Below are 27,226 nucleotides of genomic sequence, written 5' to 3' on the forward strand. Positions count from 1 at the left end.
TCATCAAGCAAATGTTCTTTGCTGCACAATAACAACGATAATTGAAGACCGTGCTGGAATGGAGCCTAACGGCCTAATAAGTACTTGGCTGTGATTCACTTGCCAATCAGAAACTGAGACATGACAAGTTCTAAAGCAGATGATGCCTGATTTGAGCAGAGGCCTTATTGTTTATTGATTTCAAATTTGGCTTAGAGGGTTACATTAGAGTGAAAAAAAATCTGAGGGAGGGATCAATCAGCCACTGTGAATTTAACTTAAAAGTTTAAGCATGCCTTAAATTCATTTTGTTGGTTGCTCTGTAATCAAAATAGAACTTTTTTTTTTTTTTTTTTTTTTTTTTTTTGGTATATAACCAAACAAAATGTAAATCCAAGCAATCAAAGTGCTGCAGTGTCCCACTCATGGAATAAGGGACAAGATTTTCTACTACTGGAATCTTACTAGTTGTGCACTTGAGCTAGTTTTTACTAAACTTTAGTCCATTCTGCTGTCAAACATGAATAATAGTGCCCACCTGGTAGGGTTGTTGTGAGGGTTAATCGAGATACGTTGTGGATTTACTCAGGAGCAAATAAAGACTGGATGTGTAAGATCAGCGATACCTCCCAGCATTTCTTCCCATGAGTCTATATATGAATGGGAAATTTTTATTTTGGTTGCAAGAGGAAGGAAGAAAATGGTGCACGGTGACCAGAGACAGAGGAAATCAAGTTGAAAAAATAGAGACTAAATTTTATTGTCCAGCCACTTCAAGTTCTGAAAAAGAGGTGCAAGGCAGAAGATGAGGGATCATTTTGACAATGGATAGTGAGAGACAAAGTGTGCAGCCAGCTACACTGCAGGGGTGAGGGAACAGAGAGTTAGGAAAAACAATGTTCTTCCCATTTCTTTATCAAGCCAGAGTGTAGAACAGACAAGAAGCATCGGCGGAGTCAGCTATGCCTGGCAGGGAGGCAAACATTTCAAGGATACCACTGATAGTGGTGGCCATGGTGAGATAGTTCTCTCAAAAGTTTTTTGGGCAATAAATGCCCAAGAGAATGCTAACATAAAAGAATACGATTTTGACTTTTCTTGAGCACATAAGAAACACCTCTTAGATATTCTACAGAGTAGTGGAAGGGCTTGGCAGGAAAGTGGAGAGGGCTGCTGAATGGAGCTAAAGAATCACTGAGATCTGTAGCTTCACATATTTTGTAACTGCAGTTAATAACACCTGCATCATTTGAGTTACCTGTCCACCATGTTTTTGTTTTTGGTTTTCACCTCAACTAAAGAAAGACAAGCTCCTGGAGGACAGATGCATATCTTAAATGTTTCATATTCCCCACATTACCCAGCACTATGCTGGGCACAATTTAGCTGTTTAATATATTCTTATTGACTTTCATACTGCACAGACCAAAGGAATTGATCAATAAATAAATGAGAGGATACTTTAGAAAAAATTGACAAACAAGAAATGAATAAATCACCAAGAACAGATGGCATCTAACCAAATGTTTTTAAAGCAGTCAGAGGACACTGGAATTGCTGGCTGAAATGTTTAATGTTTCATTAGAATTGGACACTGCAACAACCCCTGGCATATTGCCATCTTGTTTTTAAAAGACTTGAAAAGTGACCTTGGAATTGGTTTGCTGCTACAAATTTGAAAATTAGTATATTATATGATGAATATTAGTAATGAAATAAGCAGCTTTTAGTTGTTTTTAGAAAGAAAAAAATGGGCCAAAAAGTGGAATTAAATTTAACTAAGTGTTATTTATATGCTGAAGAACAGGGGAAGAAAGGGGAACCAACAGAAACAATTTATTCCAACTTTTAGAAAGTCTTGGGAAAATTCCAGGCCAACAAATTCACCAGATGAGAGAAAATGCTTACTCATGAAGAGAAATTTGACTTCAATAGAGGAAACAAAGGTAGGAACATATTGTTTTCCTTTATCTATGTAAATGACAACATTGAAGTATATTAGGGAAGGTGACAGGACAAAATATTGAAAATCTTCATAACAGATGTTAAAGAGAAAGCAAACAATTTCAAAGGTTGAGTGAGCTTTCAGCAAATAGAGCAGAGAGGGAAGGACAGTTCAGGTGCAGGAGATAATGTGTGCAGAGGCTTCAGAGACCTAATGCCAGCCTTGTATCAGGGAACAGCCTCGACTCAGCAAGAAATGGTAAGAGTGCAGTCTCGGCCAGATCATGTAAGTCCTCCCTGAGAAGAATGACGCTACCCTTCAGGCAACACGGAAGTACAGCATTTCAAAAATGGAGTTAACTTGATTTTAAGAAAATAATTTTGGAAATAGAATATAAAGGGAAGTCAGAAGAGATGGAGAGGTAGGCAGAGATTAGCAATAATTAGAAGGTACAAGTGACAGGTTTCGATCAGTTTTCAGGTAGTGAGAGAAAAGAATCAAAGATGACTTGTGTGTTAGATCTTGAGCAATTGAGACAGGAGACGAATAAATTATAGGAAAAGAATACCTAGGTAGAGCACGCTATAATGAATTTGACATGTCACATTTAATGAAAGATAGAAATGTTCAATTGGCAGAACTATAGGTTAAGATAGTTAAAATCTTAAGGATTCCCATTTTACAACACTTATCTAACGACAACATTGAGAATTTCCTTCCCAATCGATCATTCCATCACTTGTAAGGTGAGATATTGTTACCTCCCCACTGGGTTATTTGGATAACGCTTTTACCATTCCCTCTGCTTCCAGTCTGTTCACCTTCAAAATCATTTGCATTCTGTAGTCAATGTGTTCCAGGACCACTAGTTTCCACTGAGGAAACAGTGTCTACTGTCTCCCTCTGGGACGGTCATGCAAAATATCAGCAGTTTCTGAAGGCCCTACAGCTTAGAAATCTGCTTACTTGTTCAAATCAGCATTTCTTGAACTTATTTAGTGATGCAACATGCTTTATATTTTCTTTATTTTTATTTTCCCAGGTGAGATTTTTTAATACCTACGAAACTAACTTAGATCGTGGCCTTGCTGGCACCTTGATTTTTAATTTCTGGCTACCAGAACTGTGAGAAAACAAATTTCTGTTGTTTAAACCACAGTCCACTAAATACAGCAATAAAAGTGCCACTTTATTCCTATCACTCTTGGATTAAAAGGAAATTTTTCTAGTTTCCTAGGTCTTACAGAATCAAGGCAAAATGCATGTTTTTCACTCAACCCTCCAGAATCTAACACAGACGTACCTTTTAAATTGACTCCCAATCTTCTTTGAACCTTACCCAGACCTTCCCCGGGAACATGGCATTCTTAGAAGCCACTTTGATACAGCTATTTCTGAATACCAAAGACATTCCAACATGACCATTTTAATTGTTTGTGATGTGGGTTATTTTGAAATAAACCAGTTAAAAAAATAAACTTTTAACTATTTCAATTTTGGAAAACATATATTTTTATCTCATCCTTACCCCAATATCTATAAACGCTGCTACTTTCTGATCAACCCAAGGTCAAGAGTGAAATAACATGGAAGCCAGGGATCTGTGAGACAAGAAATGGATTGAAAAATGAAATGGTCTTTGAGAATCATCTAGCAGAAAAACCACATATAATCAGGAGTCATGTCACCACATTTATTTTTCTCAGGAAAAACTATCAATCAATATAAGCTAAGTGTCTGCTTCTTCTCATGTTAACATATACTTTGTCTGGCCTATCTCTCAGTCTTTGATTTCTTAAAAACATACTCCAAATGGGAGTAGATAGATCAAATAGCCTAATAATGGTACTTTTTGTTATCTATTTATATATATGGAAAATTGTTTTTGATAAGCTTTCTGATTTGGCCAATGTTATCTCATCAAGAATATTTATTTGAAGGGGGAAGATTTATGGAGAAATAAGTCAGAGAGTTGAGTCATTATATGATTACTTATCTCAGCATCAAATTTCACAGAAATACCTCAATAATATTTCCATTATTTCCCTTAATCATCAATGACAAACATACATTTGGTTTTACTTAGTTAAATATTTTTATAACGATGAAAAAGCATCGGGTGTTAAACTCTTAAATTGCTAACCTGGTATTAGTTTTGTTTTTGTTTTTGTTTTTTTTATGTAAAAAAGCAATGCTCACTGAGTGGTAAGAATGGCGTTATCAAAGAAGTCAGAATCAGAGATTTGTGTCTCAGCATGACTTACTAATAAAAATAAGCATGCACATGTAGCCTAAAGGAATGTTTCAAAACTCCTACCTTCGAGGCTGGTCTTGGCCTTGCCACATCTAGAACAAACATAAATTGAACTCAGGTAGCCTTGAAAAAAATCATACAATTCTCTACTGAAGTACCTTGAAGAGGTGGTGAAGTAGCAGAAGCGCACAACACTCCAAAAGTCCTAATCGGTCCTATTTACCCATCTAGCTCCTTAAAAACCCTCTTTGCAGGACAGTTGCTACTCCTTCAATATCTTTTTTCTCTGAACATGAGCCCCTTTCCCTGACTACTTGCCCTAGAGATAAATTCTTTACTTCCTGAACTTATTATACCCCCTTTCTTATGTAAATCAATCCTACCTTTCCTTTCCTTCAATTCTTCTCTACTGGAGATTCCTTTCCAATGGGAGACAGCTCTCATTATCAGATCAGCCCAAGATCCAGAAGGTGAGCAGAGAAAACTCAGGCTCTTTTTTTGCAGACATCAGAGGAGAAAACCCAATGAATACCTGTCATGTGATATTTCTGTCACTGTCCCATCTGTTTTGCCAGAACCATTTTGATGCAAATTAATCGAAGATCTACAGCATCTCAATCACCATATCAAGATGTCCTGCTTTACATCCCGCTATCCTTAATGTACTCTGTACTCTAGCCAACTACATTCAAATATTTATTGTGTTACATATGAGCTTAAGTTCAATTATTGTGGGCTCTGCCGATCCATGGCCACTTCAGGCTACCGTGTTCATTCATTCATTCATTCGTTCATTCAACAGATATCTACTGAGGACTTGTGATTGCCAGAGATCTGAGGAGGGGCACTGTAACCAACAAGACAGACATTAGTCTAGCTTTTAGGATATTTTACATTCCATTGAAGGGGAGTGAGAAAATAAAGAACAAATATATTTAAGTAAACAAATTAACAACAAAATGTCAAATGATGCAAAGTGTTAAAAATTAAAATAAATCTATATTATGGAAGTGAATAAGAAGGTACTTTTGATGTATGGCCTCTTTGAGACCTGAATGACAGAAAGCAAGAGTCATGACAAGATCAGGAGAGGGAATCAGGGAAAGAGAAAGTGTGAGCAGGTAGGAGTGAGTTAGGTATGTTTAGGGAACAGAAAGGAAGCTCTAGGACAGTGGAAGAACAGGTATGAGATAAGTCTAGACTAGGAGGCAAACGACAGGCCATGAAGAGCTTTTTAAAACAGGGTCAGAAATTTGGATTTTATTCCAAGATTAAGGGGAAGCTACTGAAAAGTTTTGAGTTAGGAATTTCCATAACCTGATTTATATTTAAGTACCTTCCTAATACTTTCCTAGATATAGAAATTATATCCATTCCTCAAAGCTCAATTCAAGCATTCCACCTCTATCATTAGGCCATTCCTTATAAATCCTGATCAAAATAGTTTTCCTTGTAATGAATTCTCTGCTATAACATCAGGTTCTGAGAACAGATAGATCGGAAGGCCAAGTTTTGAAACTAGGGAGCCTTGGGTCCAAATTCCAAATCCACCACTTAAAAGTATGTGTCACTTTGAGGGCCACGCCATCCTCCAGCAGCAGCGGGATGCTTTCCAGAGCCTGGGCAAGTTGCTGGGCCCCAAGAACACTGTCGCCCGCCATGTGGAGGGCAACAGGCCTGGCAGCCGACCGCATCCAGCTGGAGCACCAGGGTGCAGAGATGGGGCCGCCCTGCAAGGTCAGCTGGCCGAGACCCGGAGGTGCTACCTCTCCTGCAGGTGCAGAAAGCCGAGCTGCAGTCCAAGACGGCGACCCTGGAACTAGCTATGCAAGACGCCCACGAGTGTTACGACGATGAGATTCAGCTCTACAATGAGCATAATGAAACCCTGCCGAAGGAGATTGCAGAGACTGAGAGGAGCCTGGAGAAGTCTTCCTGTGATTGCTGGCACCTGGTGGTCGCCCAGCAAACCCTGAAAAACCAGCTGGACCAGTAACATCGGATGATTGAAACTGAAGGCAACAGGTTGAGCTCCGCCTTCATTGAAACTCCTGTCACTCTGGTCACCCAAGCCACGGAGCTTCTCTCAGACCTCGACCTACTGGGAAAGATCTTTCCAGGGCTGTACAGGATATAACAACAGCAAAACCTTCCCAAGAAGGTTCCAAGGAAAAAGAAATTATAGCTAAAGACAAAGCAAATGAAAGCCTGGAAGACGCACCACTGAACCGTCTGGAAGACACAACGCCAGTGCAGGTGGTAGTTAAAGAAAGTGAATCTAAGCTTGAATCAGAGGGTAAAGAAGCAAGTTCCTCTACCCCAGAAGGGCTCCAAAAGGCATGCCAGATGGAGGGCAGATAAGCAAAGCCTTGGAGAAATTCTGCAAGCTGGTCAAGGAGAGAGCAAGAAGCCCCAAGGAGCCCAAGCCCCCAGCTGACCTCTACACCAAAGGGTGGTGCGTGCTGGTCTCCAGGGACGCTAGTTAAGTGGAAGCTAGATTTTGTTCCTTGTCCGTCCCTGCTAGGAACAGCAGCCTGCAAGAGAGAAGCCCTTCCAGGACTTTGGCATATGAGAAGGTGGAAGTGATGAAATCCAGGGAGAAGTTTTCAACTGACAGTATTCAGACGAATGAAGAAACTGCTGTCATTGTGGAGACCATGATTGGAAAGAAAAAAGAAAGCAAGAAGAAACTATGAGAGAAGGACTCTCAAAATGTCTAGGCTCCATGGGAGAAATGTCTCTGGGCCACTGTAGAGGATGTGATTTGATGCTGTAGAACAAATAATAATGAGTGAGCGCTCCTGTTTGGATTAGACCATAGTTGGCCCATCTGAAACTGCCAGTGAAGCCTTAATTAAAATATTGTCTTTGCTTGCAAAAAATAAAAAAATAAAAACAACAACAACAACAAAACTGTATGACTTTTAGAAATCTACATAAACTTTCTGAGTCATGGCTCAATTATCTCCAGAGAGATAATAACTAATAATGCTTTCCTTAAAAAGATGTTCTGGATCAAATGACATCGTTTATGGGAAGTACCTAGCACAGCATATGAAACATAGTAAGAGATTTTAAAAGATTAGTTTCTTTAATCCAACCCATTCCCATTCATTCAACAAAAGTTTACTGAGTTCCCAGGGAAATGGGATAGAAACTGTGAGAGGTTACAAAGAGCAATCACCTATAGGCCTTTCCTTCAAGGATTCTTCAATCCCTCATCTAATAAAAGAGAGAAAACACGCAGGCAACGTCTATAGTACAATGGTATACAGTGACAAACACTACAAGTGAGGAACAGACAAGTTCTGTTAAAGCAAAAACAAAGAGGTATTTCTCTTCTTCTCTCCCTTCATCCTTCTTTCTTCCCTCCCTCCCAACTTTCCCACTGCCAAAGTTGTGCTTCTTTTTTGCAAGTTGCCCTCATCGTATAGGAAAGTAAATGGCTACTCAGTGTTGTTGGGCATCGTGGCCTCAGCCAACTTCTGCTCACATAAGACTAATAGTAACTCAATATAACAGAAAAGTCCTAAAACTCCAGGAAAGACTCAAATGGCCAAATTAGAGTTACTGACCCATTCTAAACCTATCGCTGAGATAGAAAAGATGGAGTACTTTAAATAATCCAGGTGTAAATTCACCTAACCACATAGGGCCATATGGTGTGGGATAAGCCACATCAGAACCATGGGGCAAGGGGTGTGCAGTGGATTGAATGGTGTTCCCTCAAAAGATATGTCCAAGTCCTAATCCCTGCTACCTGTGAATGTCGCCTTATTTGGAAATAGGGTCTTTGCAGAGGTAATGTTAAAGATTTCCAGAAGAGATTCTCCTTAATTTAGGGCGGACCTCAAGTCCAGTGACTGTTGTCCTTATAGGAGAAAGGAGTGGATGATTTGAGACACAGAGACACAAGGAAGAAGGCCAGGGAAAGATGAGACAGAGATTGAAGTTTTGCTGCCGCAAACCAAAAGACACCAACAACCAGCGGAAGCCAGAAAAGACAAGGAAGGATCATGGCCTTGCTGGCACCTTGATTTTTAATTCCTGGCTTCCAGAACTGTGAGAAAACAAGTTTCTGTTGTTTAAACCATCCAGTCTGTGGTGCATTGTTACGGTAGCCCAAGCAAAGTCACACAACCTTTATTAGTGTTTCTACAGCTACTTCCCCTAACTGACATTTTTGTTCTTGTACAGTACAAGGCACTGGTTGAAGGGCAATATATACAGTGACCCATCTAATTCCGACACAAACCCTATAATGTAAGTGCTGTCATTAGCCCCATTTTACAGTTAAAGCAAACTAAGGAACAAAAAGTAACTTGCTCACACAAATGGAAATATGAGGATATAGGTTTGGATTCAGGCTGTCCAACTCTAGAGCTCTCAATGTGTATACACTACAGTCTACCAAAAACAAAATACAAGTGGGCCACGGAGCTTAAAACTCGAAAGCCAGACAGTGCCTTACGCTTTTCATGTGGTCTAATGGCTATATATCTATGGGCTATTTTTGTTTTCTCCCCTACAGACCAAGTTCCATGGGAAGGAAAGCTATTTGCTCAGTTAACCTAACCCTCATTATTTTTATTTCCTTTGGCAATTCTCAGATTCAAAGGTCACCACCACCAACCCCCCAACCTTCATCAAAAAAGAGGGCTATGGTCATTGCTTCTATGAAATAACCCATTAAAATCCTGCTCGATTTTGAAATAGTTTTTGCGTATGTGGATTTTTTACTGCTCCTCCTCTCTCTTTCCACACATTATGTTCTTGCTAGCTTCAAAGTGAGGAGGTCAATTTAAATTCCTTTTCAGGTTGAGGCTGCACCCACTCTTCACCATGTACTGAATATTTTTTATTTTTACTTATTTTCAGGATTGAAAATTCTGAAAACACTCATGTTCTTAAGCGACTCCTTGCAATTGAAACTATGCTAAGTCCTGGACTAACAAAAGAGACAGCATTGCTACCCTATAGAAACTAAATATCTGAGCGCAATCTCTGTATCTCTAATCTAAAAGATATCCCTACAGAAGTAAGTACAAACAGATTCACCTATACACTGGAAGGTCAAACGCGCAGTCTGTCCAAACCATTGCGTTGTTAGTGGAATCACTGCTTTCCATTTTAAATGGAAGCTAAACTCTATTGGTACATAAGTTGTTTGGAAATGAGAATGTGCCCTTTCCTGTTTATTCCAGAGGCAGCAGTTTTATGAGTTCTGCTGTAACACTATATTTTTGCAAGGGACAATTATGACCATAAAGGGAATTGTGTGGTAAAGACTACAGAATCTGCCGTTAGGCAAGAAGATGACCTTTTTATTCAGCTGGCTTGCCAAGTTTGAGCAGGTTCTTAGCATTTGGGAGAGATTTATGGTCACTAGAGGAAGCGTGACTGCCAACCATAAGACTAAAAGTCCTTATTTCTTTAAAAAAAAAAAAAAATCTATGTGCAAAGAGTAACAACTTGTGATTCATATAAGTTCAAAAATTCTATTTACTAGCACTTTTCTCCTGAGCATTGAGTCTTAAAGGGCTTCTTCTCCTCTCTACTCCATGCATGCCCCTCCACTCAAGAGCTATTTCCTCCCTTAAATTCCTCAAGAGTACACTCATTTAGTTATTGTCTACATACACACTTGGAAAAGTTAAATTTGCAAGAGCAGAATTTCCCAGGAGACAGCTCTACTTTCGGCCAGAAGGAACAGGACTAGGAAGTCTCCAAGTCTGCTTACCAAGAAGCTCTTGGAGATGCATTATAAATAACTTAGTTCATCCTGATAATCAGGAAGAAAGAACGTTGGGGAACCAGTCCAGGTGACGGAAGAGCCTGTATTATTCATCCTTCTGGCCTAAAGATGGCATCGATTATGTTGGCAATAAACATAGTGGATCATTTTGCTAATGGAACAGGTTAAAGAGCATAAAAAAAGACAACAAAATTAAGATCCCAGTTAAAGTAATTCCCAAAATAATAAAATAATAAATTATTTAAATATTAAAAATATATAATTAATTAAAATGGGTACGTTTAAAGATAATCTTGGAATGATAAATATTTTGGAAGTAACAGTTACAAATTAAAGAAAATCTTATTAGAAACTAAAGGTTTCCAATGGCTAGTTTTTCTTAAAGTATGAACACTACCTTTAAAAATGTTTATAGCAAATATAAATGTATAAAAAATTTACAAAACAATACAGAGGGTGCCCCCAAAAAAAGTATACACATTTTAAGAAAGGAAAAAACTGTATTAAAATTGTAATAATATATACCGATAACAAAAGATGAAAACAAGTCACATCTGACTTCTGCAATTGCAAGAGCTGCTCAAAGTGATGCTATTTGTTGTTACATGTAACCCAACTCATCCTAATATAACAGTTTTGGTTGGTTTTTATCAGAAGTCTGATTTAATAGCATCAGCGTCCAGACACTTCTGATTACGGTGAACTACTGCTTGAGCAACGTTGACTGAAGTGTTCACTTGTATACATTGTTTTGGCACTCCTGGTATTTTAAAAGAGACCAATAGTGTAGCCAAATAACAGACAAAGCATATAACCAAATCCTACATGTTGAGTTAGGCCCTAATTCAACATATGGTGTGTTTATAAGACAAGGAAAATTTGCACTCACACACACATAGAGTAGATGGCCGTTAAAGAAGGAGGCAGAGATTGTGTTAATGTTGCCACAAGCCAAGAAATTCATGGTGTACCAGTCATTGGAAGAGGCAAGAAAGGTTCCTACGCTCGAGGTATCTGAGGGAGAATGGCATTGCCAACACTAGATTTTGGATTTCTGTCCTTCAGATTTGTGAAAGGATAAATTTCTGTTGTTTTAAGTTACCCAGTTTTGGTAATTTGTTATAGCAGCTCTAGGAGAATAACACACCAAGCAAACAACACACAAACAAATACAAATGGTCAATAAATGTTAAAGGTCTGTTTAAGCAATTTTTTATGAATTATTGGGCATTTGTAATTTTGCCTCTATCTTTGCCACCATATATCCTATTCTCCACAGACAAACCAGAATCTTCTATTTAAAAAGTACATTACATTAAATCAGACTTCTGATAAAAGCTAACCAAAACTGCTATATTAGGATCAGTTTGGTTACAAGTAACAGCAAACCCAAATATCAGAGGCTTAAACAAATAGCATCACTTAAGAGGGGAATAAAGGTATGTAGGTCAGGAACACAACGTGTCAGAAAGGACTCACTGTCCTGTGATAGCTAGTATTATTTAAAGTCTAAAAACCATTGATTCACATATTTTTATCTGGTGTTTTAGTTGTTTAAAGTTGGGGGTATTAAATTTGGTCCTTGTTACTTCATCATAACACATAGCCTAAGTCCTGAAAGATAGAGATTTTTCAGTTGTGATGTGGCATTAGGTTCTTTTTCCATAATTTCCATGTCTCTACTGAGCTTCTCCATTTGTTTACCTATTCTTTCTATTTTTTTTGTTATAAATATTTTAATATATTTATTATAATTCCTTTAAAGTCCTTTTCAGCTAATTTCTACATCTGGCATATTAGTTAGTACTTTTGTTGACTTTTTTTTTTCATGATAATCATGAAAATTATGGGTTACTTTTTTCTGCTTCTCTGCATGAGCTAGTAATTTTTAATTGTATCCCAAATATTTGAGTTGTCTTGTATACACTCTGGATTGTGTTACCTCCTCTACATTGAATTTTGTTCTGGATGGCAGTTAAAGTCTCCTATCCACTTATTTATTGATTAACTGATCTGTTGGAGTTTGTTACTGACTTAATATACATTCCTTTGGTGATTATATGTGTGACAAATACATTTTCCACTCTGTGACTTCCCTTAATATTCTCTTAATAACACTGCTATCAAATCCACCATGACCAAGTAGAACTTATCCCAGGAATGTAAGTTTGGATCAGAATTTGAAGTCAACTTAATTTATCATATTAACAAACTAAAGAAGAAAAATCATACGTTTTAATGGATGCAGAAGAAATGCTTGATGGAATTCAGTGTTCATTAGTGATGTGGAATAAATCTCAACAATCTGACAATTCAAGGGAACTTCCTTAACTTGATTAATGGCATGGACAAAAAACCCAACCAAACAAACAAACAAACCTTATAGCTAACAGCACTCATTTTTTTTTACAGGACTTTTTTGGGAAACAGTGTGTACTTCCAGGAATTTTTTCCAAGTCAAGTTGTTGTCCTTTCAATCTTAGTTGTGGAGGGTACAAGCTCAGCTCCAGGTCCAGTTGCCGTAACTAGTTGCAGGGTGTGCAGCCCACCATCCCTTGCAGGACTCGAGGAATTGTGGTTAAGAACCCACTGGCCCATGTGGGAATCGAACGGGCAGCCTTCGGAGTTAGGAGCACGGAGCTCTAACCGCCTGAGCCACCGGGCCGGCCCCTAACAGCACTCTTAACAGTGGAATAAAGAAGGTTTCTCCCTGTGACCAGTAACAAGTCGAGGATTTTTTCTCCTGTGTCTCCTACATTTAAAAATTGGGCAAAAGTTTCACACAAACACTTCACTAAAGAGAATATATGGATGACAAATATGCATATGAAAAGATGTTCAACATCATTAGTCATTAGGAGAATGCAAATGAAACTCAAAATGAAATACCACTACCTACATATTGAAATGGCTAAAATGAAAAATAAATTTGATAATATGAAGTCCAGGTAAGGATGCTGAGTCACCTTAATTGTGGAAATGCAAAGTGTTGTCACTTTTCTAAACAGCTTAATAGTTTCTAATAAGGTTAAACTACCATGTTTTCCTGAAAATAAGACCTAGCTGGACAATCAGCTCTAATGTGTCTTTCAAAGCAAAAATTAACATATGACTCGGTCTTATTTTACTATAAGACCAGGTCTTACATAATATAATATAATGTAATGTAATGTAATGTAATGTAATGTAATGTAATGTGATATAATACTGGGTCTTATATTAATTTTTGCTCCAAAAGACACATTAGAGTTGATTGTTCGGCTAGGTCTTATTTTCGGGGAAACAGGATAACACCCTGAAATCATGTAATCATCACCCTCTGGTATTTAACCAAGAGGGAAAAAATATGCCCATACAAGAAGGTGTTTGCAAACATTTACAGTGGCTTTCTTATAATCAATAAAAAACTGAAAATGCACATCTCAAATGCTCATCATAATAGATAAATAACTGTGGTACATACATAAAATGAAATACTGCTCAGCAATGAAAAGTAATGAAGAACTGCTATGTGCCACAGCTTTTATGAATCTCAAATACATTATAGTAAGGGAAAGAAAACAGGCGCAAAAGCTACATACTGTAGCCTATAGATGATTCTATTTATATGACATTTTGGAAAAAGCTAAGTCATAGGGACAGGTAACTGTTTGGCAGGGTCTGGGGGAGTGGGAAGAGATTGATCAGAAAGTACGTAGAGGGGATTTTGTTTGGGAGGGTGATGGAGATGTCTTATATCTTAATTGTGGTGATGGCTGCAGAATTGTATGCATTGGTCAAAACTCAAAGAACTATACACCTAAAAAGGCGAATTATATTGTATGAAATTGTCTAGTTATCTATTTGCCTAACAAAGTATCCCAAAACTTAGAGGCTGAAAACAACCAACATTTATTATCTCATGACTTCTGTGAGTCAGAAATCAAGGCTCACTCAGTTTGGCTGGCTGCCTCTGGCACAAAGTCCCTCATGATGAATCACTTTTTATCAAGTGCAGATAAATAAAATTTGCATACAGCATTTTATTTAATCTTCACAATAATCTCATGAGCAAGACATTACAACCTACATTTTACACATAGAGAAATTGAGGCATACAGAGGTTAGATGGTATCCTCAAGATGGTACCACTGGTGAACAGTGGAGCTGAAATTAAAACCAAAATCTGTTTAACTCCTAAACCCAATTCTCTTTTAATCTGGCATCCCTATCTGAAATATCACTAACAAATTTATTCAGTTATTTAGACGTACTTATTTGATAAATATAATTTATTGGTCTGATTCCATTTTCACAAAATTATACGAAGGAGTGAGTTATAAATGTAAGCAAAGATTTAGGTAAAATGCTGTTCATCATGATATCACTCAACAACCAACAGGAAAATAAGCAGCTTAAAATTCTAAAGTAGGCAAATAGTTCAAAATATTATGAAATATAATGGTATTCTCAAATATTAATAACGTGGAAAGTATTCACCAACTATATAATCTTGTTTCTAAATACTAAAAAGTTGACACAGTAGCACCATTGTAAAGTTGTATCTTTAATCTCTTTTTCCTATGCACTGCATTCACAAAATTCTATTCAACATCTGAATTTCTTTTTTTTTTTTTAATGCTGTTGTCTGATTCTAAAGTTCACTTGGTTCCAGGTCAGTATAGCAAAATATGTCCCTCTTCTTCCCCAAAAGATGAGTTCAATAACAGAACAAATATAAATATAAAAACACTCCATAGTTTTAATGGAATACAAGAAGAGATCATCCCCTGATGAAGACTGACGAAGAATCTGACAATATAAAGGAGGTTGCACTGGTTTAAGGACAGAACCTTGGAGCACCAATAAATACGCGATCCCATCAGGAAAAGCAGGATAATTTCTGAATAAAAGGTAATTGCCTGTAGGAGGCCTTGACTCAAAGTCTAGATTCGTCACTACAGGGTGGAACGAGAATAAGCCAAGAAGTAGTCAATAAAGTCATTCCTTCAAGACAAGTTCAGTATTCCGTGTGCCTGGCTGTAATGTTTCCCAGGAAACACTGTGAAATTATATCATGAAATAATGTAGAATGTTTCCCTGATAGAGTTCAAGAATAAACTTTGCAGCCAGAGAAAGTTAAGAGAGTTCTTCAGGTAACTTTAGCTGGGAGTATTTACACCCTAGAAGAAGCAGAACTTACAAAGCTAGTTCCTTTAGTTCCAGAAATCTGGTTGTTAAACCTTCACCAGAACAACACATAGAGACGCAACAGAGGCTGGAAAAACACAGTTTTCTTTTTCTATATTTTTTAAGCTGAGCACATTGCCATTCCATATTCTGTTGGCAAAAAAAAAGGAGGATAAAATGGTAGAAAAGTAGAAGCAACTAATATAAGGATAGATGTAATTTTAATTCTCAGAAATGAACAACCTCATTGCTAAGATAATTTTGAATCTCTACAGAAAGAATAAGTTGACAAACAAACAGTACTTAAAATGGAATTAGTAACCTGTAAAGATATACCTATTTTTTTACACAGTATAGTACAAAATAAGAATAATGTAAAATTATAAAGAAAATTTAAAAGACATGGAGGTAAATCTCAAAGGCCAATATGTATCAAACAGAAATTTTGCAAGCACTGTCAGTACTCTACAATTAAAGAATAGAAATAATGGAAGAAAGGGTCAAATACTTAACATAGAAAAATGTTCCCTTCGAGACACATATGTAGGACAGATCTTTGTGAACTATCAAAAATCAGAGAAAGAGAAATTCTTATCATATTCAGGATAACAAAAATAAATTACTTACATTAGAGTGAGAATCGGACTGGAAATACACAACACTACTGAAGAGTGGGAAATGGACACATTTTTAAATATGGATGGACATGTATTTTGGGGGGCAGTTTGACAGTTTCCACAAAACTGTAAATGGGCATATCCATTGAGGGATCAGTTGATTATCCTGGTATCCGTCCTCCACAAATGTTGGCCCTGCTATACAAGGACATATGTTAAAAAAAATTGTCATACCATGGACAGTAGCAAAAACTAGAGTCAGCCTAGAGGTTTATCACTTAAGAATAATTAATAGGTTTTAATATTTTCATATTATGGAAATCTATGTGGGCCATTGAAATAAGTTATATCTGAATGTACAGATATGGATGGCTTCCAGTACCTATTGAGGAACAAATTGCAGAACAAAGATAACATTTCTATATTCAGAGGAAGTGCAGAGAATACATAAGAAATTAGCAAAGAAGAGAGGAAAATGGAGATAGGAACTTCCACTCTTTATTTTATATTTGTTTAATATTTACTTTTCTTACAAAGAGTAAGCCCTTCTCTTGTAATTTCTTAAAAGTTTCACTAGACCCATTCATGAATAAAGGCTATATTTCCAAGCATTAGAATTTCCAAAAATGCTGGGAAAAATCTAATAATAAAGAAGAGCCTATATCTTTATGAATTACAATTTTCATATTCAGGCAGAAATCATAACATTTGACAAATAAGACTATATAAAAGCTAAGACAAAAACTACAAAACAGCTCCCCCCACACTAAAAGAAAAGAAAAGAAAGAAAAGGTAAAGTTGTATGGATGACAAATAACGGAAGCTAAAAGACAAAAAAACTGAAAGCATAAAAACACTTAACTTGGACAAAAAGCATTACATTTATATATAACATTTAAAAACACAAAATAGAAGAAAGGGAGCTTAAATAGCTTGTCTAAAACTATATAGCTAAGAAAGCAGAGCTATGACAAGGTCTGACTTGTCCTCAGGCAGCATCAGTGCAGGGCTCATAGCCTGACCACCTTGCTGCCCACTGATAACTGGCGAGTGCTGGCCGCCCTCGCAGGTCAGGGCAATGAGCACGACACAACCAGCCTCCAGGCCCTCCTGGTGGATGTTTGAGTCAGTGCAGAATTTCTGGACAGAAATTCGTCAAATGATTTAAATGCCTTAAAAAATGTGCTTATCCTTTGATCGTGCAATCTCACATGTAGACATTTACTCTAAGACTATAATCAGGTGAGTATTCAAAACAGTCTTATCAGTGACTACAACTGTGAACTACCTCTTCAGTATCCAACGATAATGGAATGATTAACATAACATAAATAGGTACAAATTTAGATAGAGAGACATCCACATAGAGACATAGAAATTCGTTACACCCTTACATATGTTAAGAGGTGGGAATACGGTGTCTTTTATATGCCTCCATTTATGAAAGAAATAAGGTATATGTACATAGAAATGTGTCTGAAAACATAGTAGATTCACTCCAGAAAAATTTATTAAGTATCTAGTAATGAAGGGTAGCAGTGGATAGTGGTCACGAGCTCACACATGGCAGAGAGGGAGCCTGAGTGAATCCTGAGTCTGCCACTTACTGGCTGTACGGACCTGGGCAAATTATGTGTGCTCTCTCAGTGGCAAGGAGAGCTATGGAGAAAGATGCAATGGGGTCAGAAGAATAGACGGTGTTGGGGTGGGGTTTGTATTTCAGTTGGAATGGTTATGGGAAGTCTCTCTAAGGTCTTAAAAAAGAAAAACAAAACAACAACAAAATAACTCTAAGAAGGGAGGAAGTAGAGAGTAAGTGCCTCAGATATCCAGGGAATAGAATTTCAAGCAGAGGGAACTGTCAATGCAAAAACCTGACGTTGGGAAGGGTGGGGGATGTTCCAGAAGGAGGAGGAGCCCAGGGTAGCCATAGCAGCATGAATTACTCCCAACTATTCATTGTGGAATTCATAGCCACTAGTTTTCTCTTCATACTTGCAATAATTCATACTGGATGAATTTTTGTAATTAGCATGAAAGTACTTTTACAATGGAAAAGAGCAAAATATTTACATTTGGAAAAAAAGAAAATAACAAGTTGCTCTCTGTCTTATTGCTCTCTCCAATAAGTATTATAAGTGTTCAGTTTCTTAAAAATGCACGCTCATATTTTCTGAGCAAACTTCAAAGCCTTCTGCTCTTTCAGGCTCTCCTGAGAGGGCTTAGCAGTGAGAAGTGTGTGCTTATGATTCTTTGGGGCCAGAGCTGTTTTAGTACTTCGCCCTTCACCTTGCCTCCACCCTTGCACTTTGTTTGATTACAAACCATTCTTAACTTTAAAGGACTCTTTTAAAATTGGCATTTCCCTCATGTGCCCCAAATAATGAGCGTCTATTTTAAAAGTAGAAAATGAATTTGATAAAATATTTTGCTTGGCTAGAAATGTTTTCAATAGTTCATTAACTGCAAAATAATTCCCTACTGAATGCCAGAGATCCTATGCAAGATGTTGCCTGGAGCTAAATAATATGTGTTCACCTTTTAATCACACTGACAGAGGGGAAATGGAAAGCAAGTCTACCGGTATTCAACATGCAGTCTTTATTTTAATGGAGAAGAGATGAAGTGTGAATAGAAAAAAGTATCAGATAATTCAAAAAATGTTTATGGTTTTGCTGGGGATGGGTATAGTTTTACTATATAGGTATTTCCAATAATCTTACAATTCACACTCATTGAAATCATGAAACCACATTCTAAAAACCTGATGCAACCTGGCAGTCTCTTTTTTATTCCTCTTGTCTGTTTCTGCCTGATCTTCAAGCTCGTGACTGACAGCATCCCTTCCTTCCCAGACTATATATTTAGGATTTGCAAGAGCCAGGGCTTAAAAATATACATAGCTTTCTTTGGCTCCATCTTTGCAATCAGGTTAGTTCACAACTTTACAAGTACGACATGGACACTAGACATTGTTTATTGAACTGTTGTTCAACTTTAACTTCACAACTGCATTGTGAGCAAGTTGAGGGCAGGAAATAGTGTCATATTTACATTTTTATCTTGGGACGCTAGCATAATGCTTGGCAGGTGATAAATGTCTAATGTTTCGGGGTTTTTTCAGTCGAAATTAAAAGACCGTTCTGGACCACAGTAACTTTCTACTTCATATTGTGTTAAAAGAGAAGTTTGCAATTTTATTTCAATAGCAAGTTTCTTCCTACTCTATTTCTGATTCTCCAGCAAGCCAGGTAAGAAGTTCAGCAAGAATTCAGTATAATTGCAGAAATTTGTTTGTTTTATTAGTGAGTACCATTCCAGCCTGAATTTATGTTTTCAGCTTTATATCCTCATTGTTTAATTGTTTTGTTTTGTTTTTAAGATGAAGCCAAAAGCAGTTAGAATGAAAGATCATTAATTCTTCTGAACTAAAATGGGTTTTGTTCATTGTTTGGCTATGACACTATTATGGAAACCTGAAGTATTTGGTTTGGTTTTGCTTGGGGAAAAGCAAAAAATTGTAGAGTACCAGAGATTTAACAGGATTAAGTGGGTTATCCATTTTGTATGGCCTTTTCACCCCCAAACCCACTCCTAATTTATAGTGATGATTAATTCTCCTATGAAAGCAACAAAAAACAGAGAGGGAAATACTTAAAGCAAATTATCAGCACTTTCATTAACAATATATCTTGCAAAGCATTACAGAGAATATGCTGCTTCTTCCCATTTTTGCCTCTTTTCCTCACTATCATCCATTAAAACACCTTAGTGCTGCATTTGGGTGTATTCCAACGGCTGCATTCAGAGTTACCTCTGTCTATTCCTTTCATTCCTTGAAATTGTGCAAAAAATTACAAGGTAGAGGTATAGGCAACAATCAACAACGTTCGGCTGCATTATTGAGATTTTTCTTCTCCCAAAACATTCTGCAGAACGCAGGACACTAGTCACTATTACTAACTGACGTCTCTCTCTTTGCATGGAGATGGACATTAGTGCTTTTCCTTTAATGGGTCTTTGTTTTTTTCCATGTCTCAAACAGCTATTTCTGAGTTTCAATGCAGTGACTGGAAGATTTTACAGTCTTTCTCCTTTTATCAGGAACTTCCATTATGTGTGTGAACAAGACAATCGCCTCCATCTATGCAGAAGTCATGAGCCTCCTAACACTTCCGGTCTTACACACACTGCTGTGCATAGTAGCAGTTCTGGACTCATTCCCACATCAGGAAGGCTACACATCGACATCCAATAAAACAGCAATTGAAGTCGTCTTTTTTTAGCTCTAGAACCTCATTCATAACCAGCTAACAATTTAAAGTTTTTAAATTACACCATATCATAGTCCTCAGAAATGTTCTATTTATGACACATTGCTTTCACTTCAACATAATTTTGTGAGTGGGTGCATCATAGTAGGAGCTGAAGCAGAAGAGAAAGTTCATTAAATAATCATTTTGTATATTGTAACACATGTACCTAATAAACGCATTGAAAGATTTAAAATATTCCAGGGAGGACATAGTCATAGAGGCAGTTTGAAATATGATTTAAGCAATTATAAAAATATATTTATCAAATGCAGACAACCAGTCTGCGTATTTCAAGGGAAAATACTTTATTTAGACTTTGAATTCACTTCTTATTCATCATTAAAGCCAAAGTTCTAACATTTCGTTTCTACTGCAAACTCATCACCATTTACTTTGCCTCTATTATATTCTGTTTAAAAATATGAAATATATTCTGTTTAAAATATATACCAAGTTTATGGTAAATACTAGGTGAAAATCAAACTAAAAATGTATTAAATAATAAAATAATTAAACAAGGTATTAGACTAAATTACATTTTTAATTAATTTGACAGCATATCATATTCATGATTAATCTACTTTCAAGTACTTATAGTATCTAGTTTGTCTTTTCCTTTCTCACCAATAAAGTTAATATATATGTTAAAGAATGTTTGGTAAAGAGGTACATTAAATATTTTGTCAGTGTTATTAGCAAAAACCTGGTCTTTAAAGCTACCAGACCCTCTATATATAACAGAGAAATAGGTCCACTTGGTATTACTGTTTTTGCTTTGGGAAGTCTCTCTCAGGTGTCCTCTCACATTACAGATACAGACAGTGAGTTCCCATTACATGCAAACGGTATAGAATAGTGAAGACAACACTGAAAGAGAACACAGTTGGAGGACTCAATTTACTCAACTTTAAGATGTCATATAAGCCATGGTAGTCATGACATCATGGTATTGGTGAAAAAAAAGATACATAGATCACAGGAACAGAATAGAGAGCCCAGAAATAGACTAACACAACTATAATCAACTGATTTTGACAAAGATACAAAGGAAACTCAGTGAAGAAAGAAGAACCTTTTTTAACAAATGGTGCTGAAACAATTGGATATCCACATGCAAAAAAAAAAAAAAAATAGAACCTAGATACAACTTCATTACTTATATACAAATTGGCTCAAATGGATTATAGATCTGGAAAGCTTCTGGAAGAAAATTTGAGTTACCTTGGGTTTGGTGGTAAGTTTTTAGATACAACACTAAGAACATGATCTATAAACAACAACAACAACAAAACAAACCAACCAACAAACAAAAAACACCAACCATGATCCATAAAAGAAAAAACTGAGAAGTTGGGTGGATTTCATTTAAAAAAAATTGCTGTGAAAGATAAATAGAGGAACTATTTCCAAATCACATATGTGGTGAAGGATTATTCCAGAATATACAAAGATCTTTTAAAACTTAACAATAAAAAACAAAATACTCAATGAAAACAATGGGCAAAAGATTTCAACATACACTTCACCAAAGAACACATATAGATCACAAATAAGACTATGAAAAGATGTTCAACATCATTAGTCATAAATCAACAATAAAATACCATTACATACCTATCAGGATGGCTAGAATTCAAAGACTTGACAATACCAATATGTGGAAAAAACACAGAGCAACAGAATTCCTCATTCATTGCTGGTGAGAATGTAAAATGGTTCAGCCACTTTGAAAGACAGTTTGGAAGTTGCTAATAAATCTAAATAGTCTTACATATAATTCAACAATTAAGCTCCAACTGATTTGAAAAATGATATTCACATAACATCTGCATACACATATTTATAGCAACTTTATCCATAATTGCCAAAAAAACAAAAACAAAACAGGAATAAAAAAACTGTCCTTCAATAGGTAAATGGATAAACAAATTGTGGTAAATCCATATCATGGAATATCATAAGGTGATGGAAGAATCTAAATGTGTTATAACTGTAGGAAACAACCTCACTGAAGGGGTTGTGACAAAGATGCTGACCTAATAACTTGGAAATGAATGGAACCTGTAAGACCAAAAGCAAAAGTAACTGTACATTCTCTATTTGGTAAAGTTGTTTCCAACTGGCATATGGACCAGAAATTCTGAAAGCCCTACACATGAATACTGGAATTGAACAATTAAAATAAATGAATAACAGATGGTGGGAACAGGTTTCTCACTGTTGGAGTGGGAGTATAAGCTAGGGGAGGAGGTTAGAATGATCCATGTGGCCGTAGAACCTAATGAACTCATGGTTAGTTTACTATAGATATGAGTGGGTATCTAGAGAGAAATACTTGTAGATGTGTATATATAAATGGGTTAGTATATATACATACATCTAATTTTTCTTTCAGTTTAGAGGGTCTAGAAACAACAGTAATGCAGTCGTAATGAGCAAACCTAGTGCACAGATTTTGGTTTCTTGCACCATTCTCCAATACAGAGAACCAGAGTTCCTTGAGGAAGGGCTGATTCTAGGAATGAAGCAAGAAATACACAAGATAAGCCTAGAGCAACTTGTGCCAGGAAACAACGGCCCAAAAGAGAAAAAAATTGCTAGGGTTGTGTAAAAGCGCCCCAAAAGCCGAAGAAAACAGCTACCAAAATAGAACAATTTGAGCAACAAAATGTACAAAGTATGGACTTAAGATTAATAAAATAATAAATATCAACATTGGTTTACGAATTGTGACAAATGTACCACATTAATCCAAGTTGTTAGTAACAGGAAAACCTGGCATGGGGTATCCAGGAACATTCTGTAGTTGTTTTGCAATAATTCTGTAAATCTAAAACTGTTCTAGAATGAAAAGTTTATTTTTAAAAAAATACACACTCTCCATAGCAAAATGTATGTTTATGATTATCTATGGATAGGTAATAATATCACATCCCGAAGATCATTGAAAGGTCTTTTCCTCCAGGTTTCAAGTCCATTAACCTGCACAATGCTCAAAGTTTATAGCCTAAGCTAATTTTATGCCAAAAGACAAGACCCACAAACTTTCCAAAACGATTAAAACAAATGCTGTGCATTTTCTGTCAGATTAAATTTTACATTGCTTTTGATCTTTATAGCTTGTATATGAGATACATTGCAGATTTAAGAACAAAATTCACTTAGACAAGTAAATGACTTTTGTGCTGTATATTTCCACACACTAATAGCATCATTTGCATGCTAAAGATATGACATTTTTATTCTGCTGTGGCCACCAAGGATTAATTTAATGAATTGAAAAAGTTTGGATTGTCTTCTGAGAGAGAGAAGGTTGAAGGGTACATTTTGCTAAATATTTAAAATCTTTAACCTTTGTGGTGTAGATCTCCATGATTGAAAAAAAAAAAAAAAAAAAAAAAAAAGATAGGTGCTTAAAGCATAGTTGTAACTTGCTTGAAATTTTTTCTTTTTTAAATTCAGGGGTAATTTACCTGATTCTTTGAATTTAATACACAATATTTCTAATAATGTTATAATTATGCTATGGTAGAATTTCCAAACATGTTTGTAAGATTTCCTATGATTTCTATTTTATCAAACATGAAACAGTATCTTTTACATATTCAATAATACTGATTGGATCAATGAATCAATCCATTAATTAATACCAAATCCCACTTAACACAGAGATTCAATTCCTTGCTCAGATGGTAGTGTCCACAGAGTGGAGAGCACCAAACATCTGTGAGTCTATATAAGCTCATCATGAATTAGGAGAGGGGAATGAGTGACAAAAAACACAAAATGCAAATGGTAAGAAATTAGGGGCAAATCTTATCTGTGGCTAGCTTTGATGATTAAGTAGATGGTTACTTTAGCACAGTTCTACCTCCAACCTACACCTCTAAGGAGACGTGTACAGAAAGAAGGATGAACATCTGAACAGAAAAGAATTCAGGATAGATACAGAGAACAGATTGGCAGTTATCAGTGGGGAAGGGGGTCAACCATATGGTGATGATGGTAACTAGACTTGTGGTGTGATCACTTTGTACTGTATACAAAGATTGAATTAATATGTTGTACACCGGAAACTAGTATAATGTTATATACCAATTTTACCTCAATATAAAAAAAAGAAGAAAGGGAAGAAAGAAGGAAGGAAGGAAAGAAGGAAGGAAGGAAGGAAGGAAGGAAGGAAGGAAGGAAGGAAGGAAGGAAGGAAGGAAATGAAAGAGAGAAAGAAAGAGATCCAGGATGCCCTCTCTACCCACCATAGTTCAACAAAGACCATGACTATCTGATTTTAGTGATGTTAAGATAACTAAATTTTCATTGAAAGAAACTCCCCACAGGAAACAAACAAATCAAAATTATATAAACAATTTTAAATAATTATATTTATCTCAATGCCAATTGATTTTAAACAAATTATTTCCTAATTGATCTTGTAGACCATCTCCTCAGGAAACATTCATTGACCTGGAGTCTTAACACACTTTGCTCATCCATAACATAGAACCAACAACATGTCAGGTTAAGAAGGGATAGGCAAGGACTTCCTCATTCACCATTCCACTCCTGGGAATATAGAAGGTTCTTAAATAAATGCTTATTTTATGATTTAATGAAATCTTGAAGGTACTAAAACACAATGCCAAGGAAACTCAATGTTGTAATCATATCTTGCAACACTAATTAGCCTAACAAAGGATAATATCCATTTGTCAATTTGCCTTAGGTTTCATTACCCTCTTATGCCCACATTGAGATGCTGATATATTAAGAAATTTTCAGAATGATCAGTGACAGGTTATGCACTTGCTACTCTGTTCACAGGACCATTTTGCCTGATAAAAACAACATAAGGCCTGTACGAAAATGTTTTTTTTCCAGTTGAAAGTATGATAAAGCTCAGCCTCTAATGATAATATAAAACCAGTTAAATGTCCATTTTATTAATTCATAAAGGGTTCAAAATTACCCCAATAACTGTATGTAAAAGCTTTTGGTTTAATCATTGTTTTACATACTATAAATGTTTTAGGCATGCAGTTTCTTACCTGCCCTTAGATAGAAGTCAGGTACCTCATACCTTCTGCTGTTTACTGCTTAGGCGTTTCCCTTCCCATTTAAGTGAGAAGAAAAGAGAAAAGAAGTGAAATTTAAATGAGAAGTTTTTGTTACTTGATAATAATGCCGATAAAAAATGTGGTATGGATTGAAGTTGAAAAATATTGTTAAAGGCAGTTTTTCAATTGTCTACGGATTTCAATTATCCAGGGATTCCTCTCCTTTATTAGAATAAATAACTGTGAGTTAATGTAACTTATTTGAATAGAATTTAAATCTCACCACACTCAACTTCATTATCTGGAACTGGGCTTTCGTTTTCAAAAAGTGAAGGGAATTTAGGAAGTTGCATAATTGTTATTTTTTCCTTTCATTTCCTTTCTTTGAAAAAGCTGAGACATAGTATTTCATGCATCAAGAAAATAATAAACCGGAAAGATTTTCAGTTTGTCTCTTTTTGGTACTTTATTGATTATAAGACATATCCTACCATATCCCTGAATAGCTCAAAACATTTTGAGACATAAGAATATGCATAGATATACAAGTTTCATTTGTGTATATTATATGCACATACATGCATAATCTGTAACAGCAAAGTCTTGAATGAAATTTCTAAACTTAAATAATTAAATATGAAAACAATCACCAAAGTTTACTGCCTTCCTGAATGGACATGCAGCATTAACTCATGGTATCAGAAGGTCTTAGTTGAATCACTATGGTGAAGAACATGGGTCAAGGATTTTGATCATGACCTTTGGCAAGTTGTGACTTCTTTGCACCTCAGTTTCCTTCTGGATAAAATGGATATAATAATGGGTTTTATGAGAAATAGAATATATACATACATAATATATACATTATATGTTACATATTATATACTACATATTATATATGTATTATATAGTATATAGTATATAGTATATAGTATATAGTATATAGTATATAGTATATAGTATAGTTAGCACAGTGCCTTGCACATAACTAACTAAATAGTAGTTGCTCTATGGTTATCATCTTTAATCTTTGACTCCTTTCTTTTCCTAATGTCCATATCAAATCAGCTGAAAAATCATCTCAAGAAGACAGTTTCTATACTGTCTCTCAAATGTGTCTAGTCCTCTATTTCCTTACCACTATTCTTACCTAAGACCATAGTACCACTTCCTGGTCGACTGTAATAGACCCATGACTGTTCTCACTCTCCAATTTTTCCTCCTTTAATCTACCCACAGTCCTGAAAGAGATATCTTTTAAGGATAGGTGATCACGTGTCACTCCATGGAAGAAAAGCTTTACTACTTCACCATGTATCATTAAGAGCAGAGACTCCCCTGGGCATTCAAAGTCACAACCTACTCTTTAATCCACACATTTGGTGTCTTCACCTTCCGACATTCTCCCCTACCCATCACCCCCAAACATATCCTAAATCACACTCCCTGCCTGATGATAAGCTCTGATTTTTCCCAGTTCACAATCTAGACTTGAATTGTTTTCCTTACCCTTAAAAATCCCTCCCTCTCTTTATAGTGAAGCCCAAAAAAACATATAAAGAGATACCTGATTCTGGTACCTTCTGAGGTCTCCCAGGCACTTGTTCACATCCATCTTCCAGAACTCCTGTGTTGTGTGCTTTGGGGGGGGGGGGGAGCTCACATTTGCTGGAGCATTGCAGCACAGCTGGCATTTGCTCAGGTGGAGATGCTGAGACTGACACTATATGGTGACTGCATGTCTGATTTTCCAATGTAATCCTGACACTAAACAAGAGCTTTTATGTTCCTTAATAACGCTCTTGAAAGAGCCTTTTGGACGGAAGACTCACTAGCTCTAGAAAGCCAGCCTGAACAAAGCATCCAAGTCCAATTTACATAAGAGGGAGTTTGGAACAATCTGTTCCTCTTGTCTTCCTATATGCTAACTAATGTGGCTCTCGGATTTGTACTGTATGTTTCCTCTCTCTCAAGAAGTACTTCACAGCCCCTTTAGCTGGAATACTCTCTTCCTCTCCTACAACCTAGTTGAACTTTGCATCTTTCCTGCAACTCAGATCACATACACACCTTTTTCAGAATTTTTTATATTTGTGCCTTTTACTTTTACTATCCCATGTGCTCTTAGATAAAATAT

At 36.3% G+C, this 27,226-nt stretch overlaps 1 long non-coding RNA gene and 1 pseudogene across 1 annotated transcript in view; one reads left to right on the forward strand and one right to left on the reverse strand.

Annotated features, from left to right (window-relative positions):
• Positions 1 to 26,968, reverse strand: part of LOC141568616 (uncharacterized) — a 39,129-nt gene extending 12,161 nt beyond the window's left edge. The window contains exons 1-2 of the long non-coding RNA XR_012491783.1: positions 26,657 to 26,968; positions 25,081 to 25,141 (exon numbers count right to left, since the gene is read on the reverse strand). This is a non-coding gene — a long non-coding RNA (uncharacterized LOC141568616). The remainder of the gene's footprint in view (positions 1 to 25,080; positions 25,142 to 26,656) is intronic.
• Positions 5,741 to 6,874, forward strand: LOC109455136 (filensin; annotated as a pseudogene).
• Positions 26,969 to 27,226: the final 258 nt, after the last annotated feature.

This window comes from Rhinolophus sinicus, linkage group LG14 (genome assembly GCF_036562045.2).
Source record: "Rhinolophus sinicus isolate RSC01 linkage group LG14, ASM3656204v1, whole genome shotgun sequence".
Lineage (NCBI taxonomy): Eukaryota > Metazoa > Chordata > Mammalia > Chiroptera > Rhinolophidae > Rhinolophus > Rhinolophus sinicus.